Genomic DNA, 13,772 nt, shown 5'->3' on the forward strand with positions numbered 1-13,772 from the left:
CTGAGGAGAAACAAACTAATTTACTAAATAAAATATCGGAATGCAAAATAACACAATATAATACAATATAATTACAATTTAAGCTAATAAATCCAATAAAATGAGAGAGAGTGTCCAAAATTAAAGTAGGCCCTACTCTAGTGCCGATGGTGAGACGGCTGGGGAGTGAGATGCTGCCGGGACGAGAAGAGAGCGTCTCGTGATCTGCAAACAGTTCTATCTTTCCCTCTGACCGGAAAACAGTAACAGGGCAGCAAAGTCCTCTGGGGAATGTAGTAGTTCTTCTCTTCTGAGAACCAGGTACATACACCTCATGATGTTATGATGTGGAACACCAATAACCAGAAATCATAAAACCATGACAGGAGGTCTTTGCAGGAGCCAGACTGAAGCGTCTCCCTCACTTTCCCCTCCGTAGTTCACCACCCAGATTTATCAAGTGGATGCATAAGGTGCATACAGTGGGATTAAATTACTTTAATTTTTTTTAAATGTCATGTTGTCTTGTGTACAAGGCTTGTAATTAGCTGGAAAAAGAGTATTTTTCTAATATATTACAGGAATAGCCAAATAATTTTTATTAAAAAAAAAATGATTTAGCGCAGTGAGCTCTAACTAGCATAGTACAATCCGAATACTTTGAGGCAGCTAGGGATTGGCTTGTCAAAGCTGGCACTGCTGTTCCTGCCATAATTTCTTTCTGCAGTAAATTGCCAGTGAGCGCATGTCCTTTCCCTCCCTCTATTGCACATTGACATCAGTCTTAAAAGAGAGGATTTTTAATTTTTTTTTTCTTTTTTTTTTTGCCAAATAAATATAAAAGGAACGCTTGCCATTTTTTCTTGGTGGAATGTCCTGACAGTTCCTCTGAGAGTTAATCACAGCTTTTTAGTAAACCATGAACTAAGTATGCAACGTGCTTATACACTATAGAGTTCGGTAGGCTTAATTTGTAGCAGTTGCTGGGGATTTTTTGGTTGGGAAAAAAAAAAAGAACGATAATGCAAAAGGGATGGAGTGTTACACTCTCGGTGATGTGTCTGGGTTTGCTGAATGAAATATAAATATTTTGTGCCTAATAGCAGTTGACAAATCTCTCAATGGTGTCTAGTAAACATCAAGCCAGCCTCGAAAAAAATTTTATGGAACAACCTTTTCCTTTTATTTCTGTTCTCGGAGTTGTTTCATGTAAACAAACATCTGTAAGATCTTCTCTCTATAAAGCACAACACTACAAAAAAGATCTTACAGTTTTTTGTCCGGTCTTGAAGTGCCCCTATTTATTTAAGTAAAGTAGACATACTCCAAGCCTTTCTGTATGTCTGGAAATAAAAATAAAAATAATAATTAAAAAAATCCCTCCCTTTTTTTTTTTTTTTTTTTTTTTTTGTTTTTCCTCCCTTCTTCTTCCTCCCTCTTTTCCTGTTGGGTTTTTGTAATACTTGTAGATTTTGCGCGTGTGTTATTTGGTTTGTGAAGGCAGTGGTGTAAGGGCACAATGATAGAAATGGGTGTTTTTTGTAAATATTTCTCCTTACTTTCCACACTGCTGCTGAACAGTGTGTAGCGTTCTCCCAGTCAGCTTTGCAATACTGACATCAATCATTCGAGAGAAATTATTCAGATTTTATTTTTGTATCTGTGGTAACAAAACATTAACCGAATTTTTTTTCTGTCATGGAAATGTTTTTTTTTTTCCAAGCTATCGCTCACATTAACAAATTAAAGTGCCTGAAGCCTCATCATTATTGTATCTATATACTAAAAGTTAAAACCCTGTTGTATTGATTTTTATAAGCCTTTTTACCTCTGTGTAAAAAATATATATACAAGTGTATGATGTACATTTTAGTTCTTAACTTCTTTTTTTATTGTTTCTAATATGTATGATCAGTGTAGCTATTGCTTTAAAATGTACCATGTAAATATAAATACATCATATCAAAACAATGCTGTTGGTGTGGGGGTGTTTTTCAGGTGTCCTGGGCATTTTCGGGAGAGCACCCCGTGGGTCGGCCTACCCCGGCGGCCATGACAGCGGCTGGGCCTGCCCTTGGGTGTCAGCCACCCTCTGCCCCCTCAGCCTGCTGCCCACAGACACCCAAGTAGCCTTTTTTGCCCCATTTTGACCAGTATGACTTGATTCAGCTTTTTGGGGCAGTGGGTGCTGCTGCACTTAGTTTCTCCCTTCATGCATGACTTCCTCACAGGTCCTCCTCCCATACACTGCTTTGGGCATACAGCACAGGAGCATTTTTCTTTATTCTGTGGGAAAAGAGTGGAAGGAAGAGGCTGGTAGCCATGGCACGTTTTCAGTCCTTTTTCCTCACACCTTGCCCCCAGGTGAGGAATGGGGCTGTGACGCCATGTTAGCTCCCAAATCTGTTTGCAAAACAGTCTGGACATTTCCAGGTGCTCTGGAGAGCCCTGTAGGGATCAAGAAGCCCAGCTCGTGTCCAGCTGTCCACAGAGATGCTCATCGCTGGAGCTGCTTGATGCAGGCTGGCAGGAGGCAGACAGCTGGGCAGCTCCCCTGGGCAGCTCCACCTGCTGGCACCGTGCTCATTCTCAGGGGGCATTTACACTGGAAGACAGAAGAGAAGAACTCAGTGAACTCGGCCCAGAGGACACCAAGCTGCACCTGATCGACTCAGAAGCCAGGGAAAAACAGTAAGTGTACCTGATTTTTTTACAACTGTTTCCAATGGGAGGCCCAGCGCTCTGCCTGTGGCTTTCCAGTCACATAAATTACCTCAGTGATTGAATTTGTCACAGCTTTGCTGAGATTTCAAGTCCGCTTCTGCTTTATATTTGTATTTATGTATTTCTGTAGATGTATGATACAAGTAGAATATGCATATTTGCTATAATTTTTTTTGCAAAGCAAGTTTTAGCCATGCACCTAAACCTTGCAGCCCTCTGGAGAAACGTGCAGCATGGGCCTGGTGTTTTGCATAGGAGGACTTCCGTGGCACACAAAATCCTGCAGTCTGACTTGGCATTAGCTTCATCTGCAGATAAATGGAGAGCAAAGTGACCCTGACAGCCTACTCCTACCATTCCTTATGCTATCTTGACAAATTTGGGCAGGAAGCCTTCAGCTCCTGTAGCAGAAATGCTGAGTCATGGCCTGAACCAGTGATGGTGCACCTGGTGGGAAGGCAGGGCCAACCCAGGGGAGCTCAGCTGCATGCAGTGCACCTGAGGGTTGGAGTCATTATCCACCCCTTCCCAGGCCTCGTTGAAGGGCTGGCAGTAGAGGTGAGAGTATCTTGCTGGAGATCCTTGTGTACCCGAAGACTTCTAAAGGTAAGCAGTTTTTCTTCCTTTGTTTCTGCATCCATGGCTGCTGTATTTGGGCTTGTTCTCATTTGCTGTACCCTAGGATTGTGCCACCCTGCTACTATTGCTGTACTTTCCCTCACACTATAGCTCTGTTCTCTGGCCTTTCACATTCAGCTTGTTCTGCAGAAGGCCTGCATAGGCCCCATATCTGCTTGCAGCCTGTGTTGTCTTCTCTCACATTTATCTCTGTGTCAAAGAAGTCTGGGGATTTCAAAGCTGAACCAGCGAACAGTACATTTGAACCCCTGAGTTTGCTGGAAAATGCAAGTTCCATAAAGATACAAGGTGCTATGGAAGGCCACCAACCTTCTGCAGCCCAGTCAGCGTAGAGCTCCCAGGCTGACTCCTGCTCTCCTTGTGATGAGAGCTGCCCTCCGGGCTGGAGGCAGCCAACGAGGTGGAATATGGGAGGATGCAGACCTGCAAGCTTGCAACCACATGAAACAAACGTGAATATTTTACAGCTCTGAAAGAAATCCATTTAGCTGCAAATTACATTTTAGAATGATCTTTCACCCAGACTGAGTTTTAGGCATTGCCAAAGGTGGCTTGGCATTTCAGAGCAAAGTGACTTCACACCAACTTGACACCAAACGTGCTGCTACCATTACCCGGGTCAGACCAGACCTCACACCCTCTCCTTTTCCCCTCACTAGTGTCAGGAGCTGTGCAGACCTAGTTCCTCTCTGGGCCTTTCTCCTGGGGAGGCATCCTTGGTCTCAGACAAGCATTATTACAGTAGTGAGAACTTCTATCCTTGCAGTCTGGGAAATTAGAGAGGCATGGGTTTTCTTGGCTGTGCTCACTCAGGAAACCTGCAAGTAACTGTGACAAGCCTCTCCTCATAAAAGCAGCCTCAAATCAGGAAGGAGGCCCAGCTTGGCACTAGCCATGAGCAGCAAGTTGGTGGGGATGGGTGGTGAAATTACATGGGAAATGGAAGGTAGCTGTGAGGGATAACCAGTACGGGTCTCTCCAGCTGCAACGGCTCTGTTTTCCTGCAGGACACAACGATAACACTCACGTATTTCTCAGGAGTGACTATATCTGCCTCACCTTTTCTCAGAAGCAGAATTTATGCATGAGGAGGGCTCACCCAGGCTCCTTCAGTCAGTCAGTGATGAAGATTTGTTAATCTCTTCTGCTCAGTGAGCAGTAATCTAAGTCAGGCAAACAGATTTGACCCCACTGTGAAAATGAGTAGGGCCAAGAGTCTGAATGACTCGTGTAACAGCACATGGGAAGCTGGTGGTCTGCAGCAGGACCGCCTGAAGTGCAAGTCCACGGTCTTCAACCAAAGGTCAGCTCTCCTCCTACTCTCACCCTCTGTTTGAAGGTTAACTGGGAGGTCTGGGCTTCTACAGGAGCCTCTCTGCAAGGAGCTCAAGCCAAACAGTCCCCATCAGCATGGAATGTGTAAATCTCCTTCCTCCGCTAATTCCACTTAGAAATGCAAATTGGAAGTAGCTGTCAGGAGGGCTGGAAACAAGAGGTATCGCTGCATGTGTTCCTAATGCTTATCACAGGCGGAACTTGGCTTCTTACAAGGACCAAATGCAGCCTTTTCACATCTCCCTTGAGAGAGAGCTTGCAGCAACCGGAAATGCTTTCGTTCCTTCAGCACACGGTGCTCCGTGAGTTAGCATCCTCCTAACACCTCGTCCTTTTCCAGGATGTTCAGCCTTCTGCTGTTTTCTTAACATACTGAATGAGGGGATTAAATTCCTTAGTATCTCGGTGGCATAAGTGGAAATAAATAGAAAAATGCTTGGCTTCCACCCAGAGACAAGATATTTAAATAGTGGAAAGTATGTGTGTATTTTTGGGGTGGTGTACTTAGATCTCTACAAATATTTTCAGTTGCTTCCCTGCACTCGCGCACAAGCATCCCATGCCATTCATCTCATTCTGCCATTCCCCACTTGTAAATTCATTTAGGAAGAGCTGACAGACTTTGGTTTGGCTACTGTGAGATTTCAAGCCTGCTGCCTAATGTCGTGTGAGACAGGATCTCACAGCAGCGAACTGTGTGGTTGTCAAAAGGAAGGTTTCTGAGGGCTGTAACACACCCTATCATTCAAGGCCAGGTTGGATGGAGCCCTGGCAGCCTCAGCTAGTGGCTGGCAATCCTGCTCGTGGCAGGGGTTGGAGCTCAGTGATCTTTAAGGTCCCCTCCAGCCTATGCCATTCAGTGATTCCCTGCACGTGCAGTCCCCGTTCCATACAGTGATGTGCACTTTGAGATGGCAAAGAACATAGGAAGTCATACACAGACAATATAATTCATCTAATAGGGACATAATGTGACATAATAGTGACATAGGGAGTCACTGATGTTAAGAGCTCATATCACTGCACGGAGAAGCTAGAATTAATGCAAATTTGGGGACAGCTATCAAATTATCAAGTCATACACAGCCTTAAGCTTAATGCTTGTATAGAATTCTTAATTATTCTTAATTATAGAGAGAGTGTAATATGAAGTGACATTTCTCTTTCCGCATATCTAAGGTTATGTTGCGATGAGCTGCAGAACTGGCCGACATCCGCTTTAAGGGAAATGACAAGGCTAGCATCGGGCTTTCCACCTTAAACAACATTTTTCTGCTTTTCACACTCTTAATTCCTGTGCTTCAGCGTTGTGCTGATATTGATGTGAAATCCCAATTTCATGAAAGGAGAACAGGGGCGGGGAACACGATATCACAAACTGTGAGATCTTTGATACTCAGCTATCAAGTTTGATAGTTTTCCAAATGTACTCCATCTCTGAATCTGAGATTTCCTGTATTCAGATTACTTCTAGCTCCAACTTGATTCAGAAACTAAAAGCTCAGACACTTTTAAAATTTGAAGCATTAATGTCCTTGTGCCCTTGAGGGCCATTTCCAACCTTAAAAGCCAGGTTCCAGAACTACTGAACTCAAGTAATTTCACTTTAAAAGTGCTTACTCTTTACAGCTTCCTGAGAGTGATGATAAAAGCCAGGTTAGAAAGTATAACTTCCAACCACATTTTGCAGGCGTTCTGGCCAAAACTTAAAACAGAGAGCATTTTTATGTGCACAGCCAAAAGAAGAAGCACTCTGCTGTTTTCGTTGGTGAGTCGGAGCATTGCAAAATTCACATCCCAATAAATTTGCTTCAGAAAACTCTGAGTAGCTAAAAAAGACCGAGTAGAGGCCGGGACTGAATGCAGATGCAGGACGCGTGGTTCATCCCGGATATGAAGTGCGAGTGGAAATACAAGCAGCCTTTTTTTTTTGAAGGGTACCGAAGTGACACAGCCAGGCACACAGTGATGCATCGATCCAAGCAGTGATGCTCGAGCTGAGGTACCCGCAGCAGTGTCTGTGTGGTGGCCTGTGTTTCTGAGAGGGGCATTCAGACCCGCGTTGCGACTCAGCCTGCCAAGCAGGAAATGTATACACACACGTACAATCTGAAATTACCGAGCTAAAATGTGACAGTTACTCATTAAGTAAACAAATAAACAGGTAAAACTGCAGCTGTGTGGCTGCCCCCGGTGGCTTGGCAACAATGAATGGGGTTTTCAGTGCAGTGGCCCCAAGTATTGGGTATCGCTGCAGGATTTCTCTGTTCACTTAGTGAATAGACTTCAGTGAAAGTCCTCATCTTGGGGAAAACCCCAGAGCCCCATTAAGTGGTTGAGCCAGCCACAGATATGGGAAGACTTCCAAAGCAGAAACAGGAATAGCTTCAGGATGAAGCTCAGAGGAGTGTCTGAGTGTCTGCTGTGCTGTGACTTGAGAGCCATGAGCTGAACAGTCAGTGGAGCTGCTTCTCTGAGGCTGGTGACCGGGCTGCGAGTAACCCATGTGCCTCTTGGCAAATGGGAGAGTGACATGGAGGGGTTGGGGCAGCCCATTTGGCGAGACCAGTGCCCCTTTGCAAGGGTGCCAGCCACACCATTTAGATACAGTTTCTGCCATCTGCCACAGAGCTGAGACACGGCTGTGCTGCCACGTGTGGCCAGAAGCACCATGGGCCTAGGAGCAAAGTCCTCAGGGTGAGCAAAGTTCTCACACGCTTACTCGGGTCTTTGCACTGAGCTCCACAGGGCTGTGATGTGTTGGGGAGGTAGCAAGAAATGTCACGTCTGTTTAGTTGAAAAGCTCCAGCACACATCACATCTGCAGTGCCGCAATTGTTCTTCCCCCAGACTTTGAGACCATTTGGAATCAGGTGGGAGAAGACTGGAGAGGAACAGCCCATTGGATGCCAGGAGTTTCCATTCTCCAGGTCCCTGGGGTAAAATCCTGGCTCCACTTATGTCGGTGACAAAAAAAAAAAAGCTTACATTTAAGGGGAACTGGGATTTGTCTCCTGGGGTTTGCAGGATTTAACTAGGAGCATCTCGAGGCCTGGCACCCGAAGTGCCCCCTTCCCTGGTGACTCCCTAAGGCAAATTTTCTGCAGTCTTCTTCCTCCCTCATCCCTGTCAGGAAGACACTAGACACAATAATGTTAGCTTCAGCCCATAAAAAGAGATTTATTATCCTGCACAGTGCACCAGCTCCCCAGATCTGTCCTTAAAGGGCTGTGTTTGAAACAGAAGCCACGCTGCACAGTCACAAGTGGGTGAGTGAGGAGCGAGAGCGTCCTGCTGGCAGCCGGGACAGCCTCCTGAGGGACTGGACACGTGGGTAGGGGGGCCTTGCATGCCCTGCTTTAGCCATCAGCCTGGCTGAGAAGGCATTTCATTTAGAAGCTACTCCTTGGAATATCCATATAGAGACAGAGGAAAAGTGTACCTCCAGCAGGCTGTTCATCCCATCCTGAGAAGTGCCACTTCCACTGCCCCCTGACAGCAGGAGGACCCCAGCATCACTCGTTCTAACCTCAGCACATAACCTTTTTTCCTATGGCCAACAGCCGAGTCGTTTCCATCACTTGGACCTTCGCAAACTTGCCTGGAAAATAATAAAATATGTAAGTAGAAGGGGCAAGCGGTACTTACTTTAAAAATAACAAATTGGCAGGGACATTCCCTCAGCCACGTTTCGTTCGTTTTTGACAGCTTACTGGGTTTCAAGCTGGCAGCGGTTCTTTCCGATACTAGGTTGAATTTCCAAAGATTAAAAGGCTGAAAGGGTGCCTATGTAATAACATACAAGAGAAAAAGGTCCTGTAACGAAGAAGCGTCCCTGGAAGGACTGTGTTTTCAGAATCCGCTCGCATACATAACATTTTAAGAGCTGTCACCATCAGAGCTGGTTTTATGGCCAGTTCCTGAAGGAAGTGGTTGTAAAGATGTGGCATGAAGAGCAGAAAATCCAGGTGCAGAGCAGAGAGCTTTTGAACTCGCAGCAAACGCGTGATACTTTTTTCTAACCAGAACAACTGCTGTTTGTGACCATCTGAACTTTGAGCTACAAGAAAATGTCTTTGGGGTTCGTCAGGCTGATATCCTGTCTCTAACCACAGCCTGTAGCAGACACTTCAAAGGCAGAGAATACAAGAAACTCTGTATTGAAATCATCTGCTAGCAGGGGAAATTTCTTCCCAGCATCAGACGGTTTGTCATTGATTTATCTCAAACAGGAAAGTTTATACGCCCCTTTGAAAAAAAAAAAACCCAATTGAATGCAAGAGCGATGTGAGTTTATTCATTAAGCCTAACAAATTTTTACTTGAAATGCATTTGATTTCTCTGAAATACTATAGCAACCCTTCTACTGTTTGCTCTGGAGATTCCTGTAGTGCCGGATTGGTAGTTTGAGGTTTTTTCCCAGCCTGTTTTTTGTACAGATAGCACAAAAAATGTGATGATGTTCAGGAGCTGTGGCCCTGTAGCAGCCATTTTGCAAACGATAATGTCTCCTCCTCTAAAACCTCCTCTTGGCAAGTGTTTTTAATTCCCTTTTATGGACCCTCTAGGTTTTGGGGTTTTTTTATTGTTGAGATGATATTGTGTTCTTATTGTTGTTTGGCTTCTCCGAAGCCTCCCGTGTGCCAAAAGACACAGAACAGATTTGAGGGTATAATGCGGGTAGTGGAAAGAAAGCAAATACGTTGCTTTTTTTATTTGTCAGACTGCTGACATGGAAGTGGATTTGTCCCGTTTGTTGTCAGGTAATTTCAAAGGTGGCCATGCTGTAGCTGTGAATATAAACTAGGATAAATTGGGTGTCCAAGCTGAAGGTGTAAAGTCCACGTTTAGGCTCCTGAGTAAGGTGCCTTTGTTCTAAGAGGTGCTGAATGTCTTCACTTCTTCCTGAAACACGTCAGATTTCCTCGATGGTTAGGTGTAAAATACTGGCTCCACTGAGGTCAATGACAAATTTTCCGCTAGCTTCAGTAACGTTTAGCTGCCTCCAAAACACAAAGTCAGCAGACTAACTATTGGCAGCTATCTTTGTAAGAGCCTGGCTGATACAGAGAGCAAAACCAGAATGGCTCTTGTGTTTGTCTGAGTTTTGTGCAGAAATCTTCTATGCATTTTCCCACCTCCAGTGAAGAAATACAAGAAACTTCTTCAGCTTCAGTTGCTATCACAGTCAAAAAGGTCACCTTTTTAGTCGCGGCCACAAGGAACACAAGTGGAAGAGCTGCTTTGGGTGAAACAAGGCCTAGCCAGGCACAGTTCAGCCACATTGCCGAAAGCAGATCTGGCACAGAAGGTTGATGTTCAGATCCTACCTTGACCCTTCCGAATTGATTGCTTAGCCAGGTCTAACATGATGCAGCTGGTCAGCCTCTCAGGAAGCCAGGCAGTAGATAGCTGAAACTAGTCAGTAAGGGTTTTTACGACGTGAGTCCTGAGGCTCTGCGCCTCATTGAATTTAATCACAGCTTGGTGTAAGAAGACACACACAAATTCAACTTTGGCTTGCTTTCTAAAGGATTTGTGTTTGCACAATTAATCTTCTGCTTGTCCTACTCCCGTAATGGTTCTTGAACCTCCTGGCTGGTGAAAAGCAAACTGAAGTCCTGAAGAAATTAATTTCCTATGGGCTTCATCAAAGTAGGCAGCTGGGCAAAACGAAGAGCTGTTAGTACTGTCACTGAGGCAAAGAAAAGTGTGAGCTTATCCCCTATTCAACACCAGGAAAACAGTGTGGGAAAAGACTTGCTGTGAATGCCCTACCTGTGGATGAGCCCTTAGGTGGCAGTCATGCCTTACTGGGCACTGGAGATCCACTCCACAAGAGCAGCTTCGCTTTTATACCGTATCTCTCTCTTAAACAGCCAGTCATGCTCAGACACATCCTTTGGAAACCAAGCCTTGTTGTTTTCATCGCTTGTAGAATACTTGTTTTAACATTTACCAGTGATATCTATGAGGGAAGTGACATGTTTTCCCAATCAGGGCAAAGAAATGTGTCAAGTAATGCCCTGCTTCTTTTCAGTCTGTCTCTAGCAGCTAAAGGGTCCGCTTCACAATTTGTTAATTCAGCTGAGAGTGTTGGCTGTATCTCTGCAGTGCTGTAGGTGGATGATTTGCTTCTTTTTTGTTGCCAGCTTGAAGTCTGCTTTCACCTTCTTTTTTTCTCGCACTCTTGTGCATCAGTACAACTATCTTTCCATCTATGAAATTAAATTACTGTAGTTGGAAAGTCAGTGATTACAAGAGATTACCTATGGCTTTTACTTGCATGATGAGATAGATTCCTGGGCTCCAAACAGCTTAAAATGTCTGAGTCTTGCTAATAATAACAACGCAAAGGGAACGGTCCCACTGTCTGTATGTAGGCCAGACTTAATAAATTAACACACTCGGCTAATGACACAGCACATGGAGCCTACTGAATATGATCATGTGTAAAGACAGCCACTGGAAGCAGCGATTTCTGAAGAAATGTGCATCTTTCTCTGTAAATGTCTACACCAAAACCATGGCTCGGGGGTCACTGATCTCAGAAGCAGACATCTGGGATGTGGTTCCCTCTGCTGAAGGTTGCAGGCTGGTGCTGCTTGAGTCGCCCAGCCGAAGCTGGTGGGACTGCTCCTGCGTTCTCCTTTGCGGAGAGGAGCCCGGCTTTTGGAAATGTTGCTGCTGACTCGGGAAGCGTCAGCCGCACGCCTCTCCGCATTGTTCAGGCTCATGGGAGCCGACGTTGGCATCGCAGCTCTTAAAGAAGTGGGCCTGGAAATGTCAGAGGGAGCCCCCTTTCATGTAGAAGATGAAAGCCACGCTGTGCTGGCTGAATTCCAGCATCTATCCTTGTGTGTTCGAGCAGATGATGGAGGTTTTCTCGTGATGGCTCCCAAACCGGGTGCTCTTTCACAGCCGATAAAGCTAAGTCGATGTGCCTTCGTTTTGCTGTGGGCTCAGCCTGTACAAAGGGGTTACAGTAAACTGTTAATTAGTGGCTGCCTGAGTGCATGTGTGAGCCCTCGCTTTGCCCATCTGTACAATGAGGGCACGAGAGGGGTCCCTTCCTTTTTGACCCTTTTGTCTAGACTGGCATGGCTGCAAGAGATTGTTACCACATGGCTGCACATTGTCTACTGGGATGGGGACCCTGGTCCCGGCGGTAAATAACAGCCTTCAACAGCTACTCTCACGTTAATAAAATACGACCGGCAGAGGGATCTGAGTCATCTATCAAATAACCCACAGCTCCACCCGCATGCAGCTCCTCCATATGAATCCTGAGGTTAATTAAAAGAGTCTAAGGAATGGTGGGCTCAGGGTGACTTTGGTTGAGCGCTGAAGATTGATGTATCCTCACAAGCTCTTGTGCTGTTCCTCCGGGCTGGGCTTTTGCGTGGTTCCTGGCCAGCCTCTGAAAGGCCGGGGCTAGGTTCCTAGCCGTGTTGTACAAGCTGTGCCAAACTGCAGGTTTAAATATTCATTGCATTCTTCACATGCCAAATCATCTAAGTTGGAAAGCAGGAGCCTAAGATTTTGCAAAGCTGCTTTTGCACGTAAAGACCATTAAAAATTCATCAGAACAAGGAAAAAACAACAACATTGCCAGTAGTAGAGAACTTTATGTTGACTTGGCTAATGCTGTGTGGGGCTAAGTTGGATCTAACCCGCATTAATCCACTTAAATGGAAGGGTGAGCCTGATCCAGTAAAAGCAATAAATCCTCTTTAGAGCTGACCAGACTATAGGAGATGGGGGCTGAATTGCAAACAGTTGGCAGGAGGTAACTGGATGGAGCCTGAATTTCCAATGTGCCAGGTAATTTAACCCATGGCATCCCTCTTCCCCCATTGCTCAGGACCGGATCCCAGTGCTCTCGCCCCCAGAGGGATAGTGATAGACTGTGGGGCAGGCAAGCTCCAGGCTGATGCAGAGCTGGAAAGCTCCGAGCAGCTGTCCGGCATTGCAGGGAGTGGGTAGCAGGGTTAGCTCAGGCAGCTCAAGAAACAGGGGTGCGATGCTGGGAGGAGAGATGGAGCTTACGTGAGCTCCTGCCTTGCCTTGGAGGCAGCATGCAGATACCAGGAGAGCCAGGTACTGTCTTGCTCTGGGTGAGGGTCTAACTGTGTCCATGTCTACAGCTGAACCGGCTCAGGAGCAAGTGGACCTGCGTGCCTGGGAAGTGGCTGCTGCTACCAGAGAGCGATTTTCTCAAGGCTGACCCAAGGCATGGAACTGACTCCAGACGGGGTGAAGATCTCCATTTCCTTATTCCTCTGAAAAGCAGGGCCTGAATTTAAAAGGCTGCTTAACACTTTGAAGCCACCCACAGTTCTGTCTTTGCCTCCCACACAAACTCCAAGGAACTGACTCATTCCCACCGTATTTTCAGCTGCGCGTAGATCCTGCTCTCAGCCAGGAAGATCCCCATGCAGCCAAGCGAATGAAGTGCACATTGTGACTTCAGTTAGCTGGGCTTGAAAGGGTTTCTCTACGCCGACTAACAGTCAACAGTGTCTGAAGGCATCTGGCCCGCTCTAAAGTAGAGTAGGAACCATATTCTTTGGTTAGCTGTGTAATTTATGCCTTGTCTGCTGCTCCCTGCTCATGATGCTTCCTTATGTTGACTGTTAAATAGCTGTCTGTGAAAATAAGTGATGCTGTCATCTGCTGTTAAATGGAAAGAAGTCTGCTCTATGAGCATGCACTCACCTCTCTTCTCCCCCTCTCTGTGGCAAACATGTTGCCTCTCTCTCTGTGGGGATTCTGCTTTGGGTTTTGCAGTGCTTTAAGAACGTGAGCAACACGCACAGCTCTCGGTGGTTCCTAACTCCGAAAAAGCAGCAAGCCTTTCTTGCAAGGGGAGACACTGTGCTGTTCCCCTGCCAACCTGGTGAGCTGAAAAGCTCTTTCCAATTTGGATGGAAGTCCTGACGTCCCTGGAGTTCTAGCCCGCTAATTCTCTCGGTGCTGGGGAAAACAACTCACTTCTTGCTGACATCACGCTGTCCTCCCGCTATGTCTTCTCCACTGTGAGTCTTTACAGCTTCGTGCTATGCCTGAACAATTACACCCACATTTTGGCCGGG

The 13,772-nt window shown here is 45.9% G+C and overlaps 1 long non-coding RNA gene across 1 annotated transcript; it reads left to right on the plus strand.

Annotated features, from left to right (window-relative positions):
* On the plus strand, positions 240-13,559 carry LOC110396694. Its single transcript, XR_002437177.1, has 2 exons — positions 240-3,309; positions 12,825-13,559. It is a non-coding gene; the product is annotated as an uncharacterized LOC110396694 (long non-coding RNA).

Source organism: Numida meleagris, chromosome 3, assembly GCF_002078875.1.
Source record: "Numida meleagris isolate 19003 breed g44 Domestic line chromosome 3, NumMel1.0, whole genome shotgun sequence".
NCBI lineage: Eukaryota > Metazoa > Chordata > Aves > Galliformes > Numididae > Numida > Numida meleagris.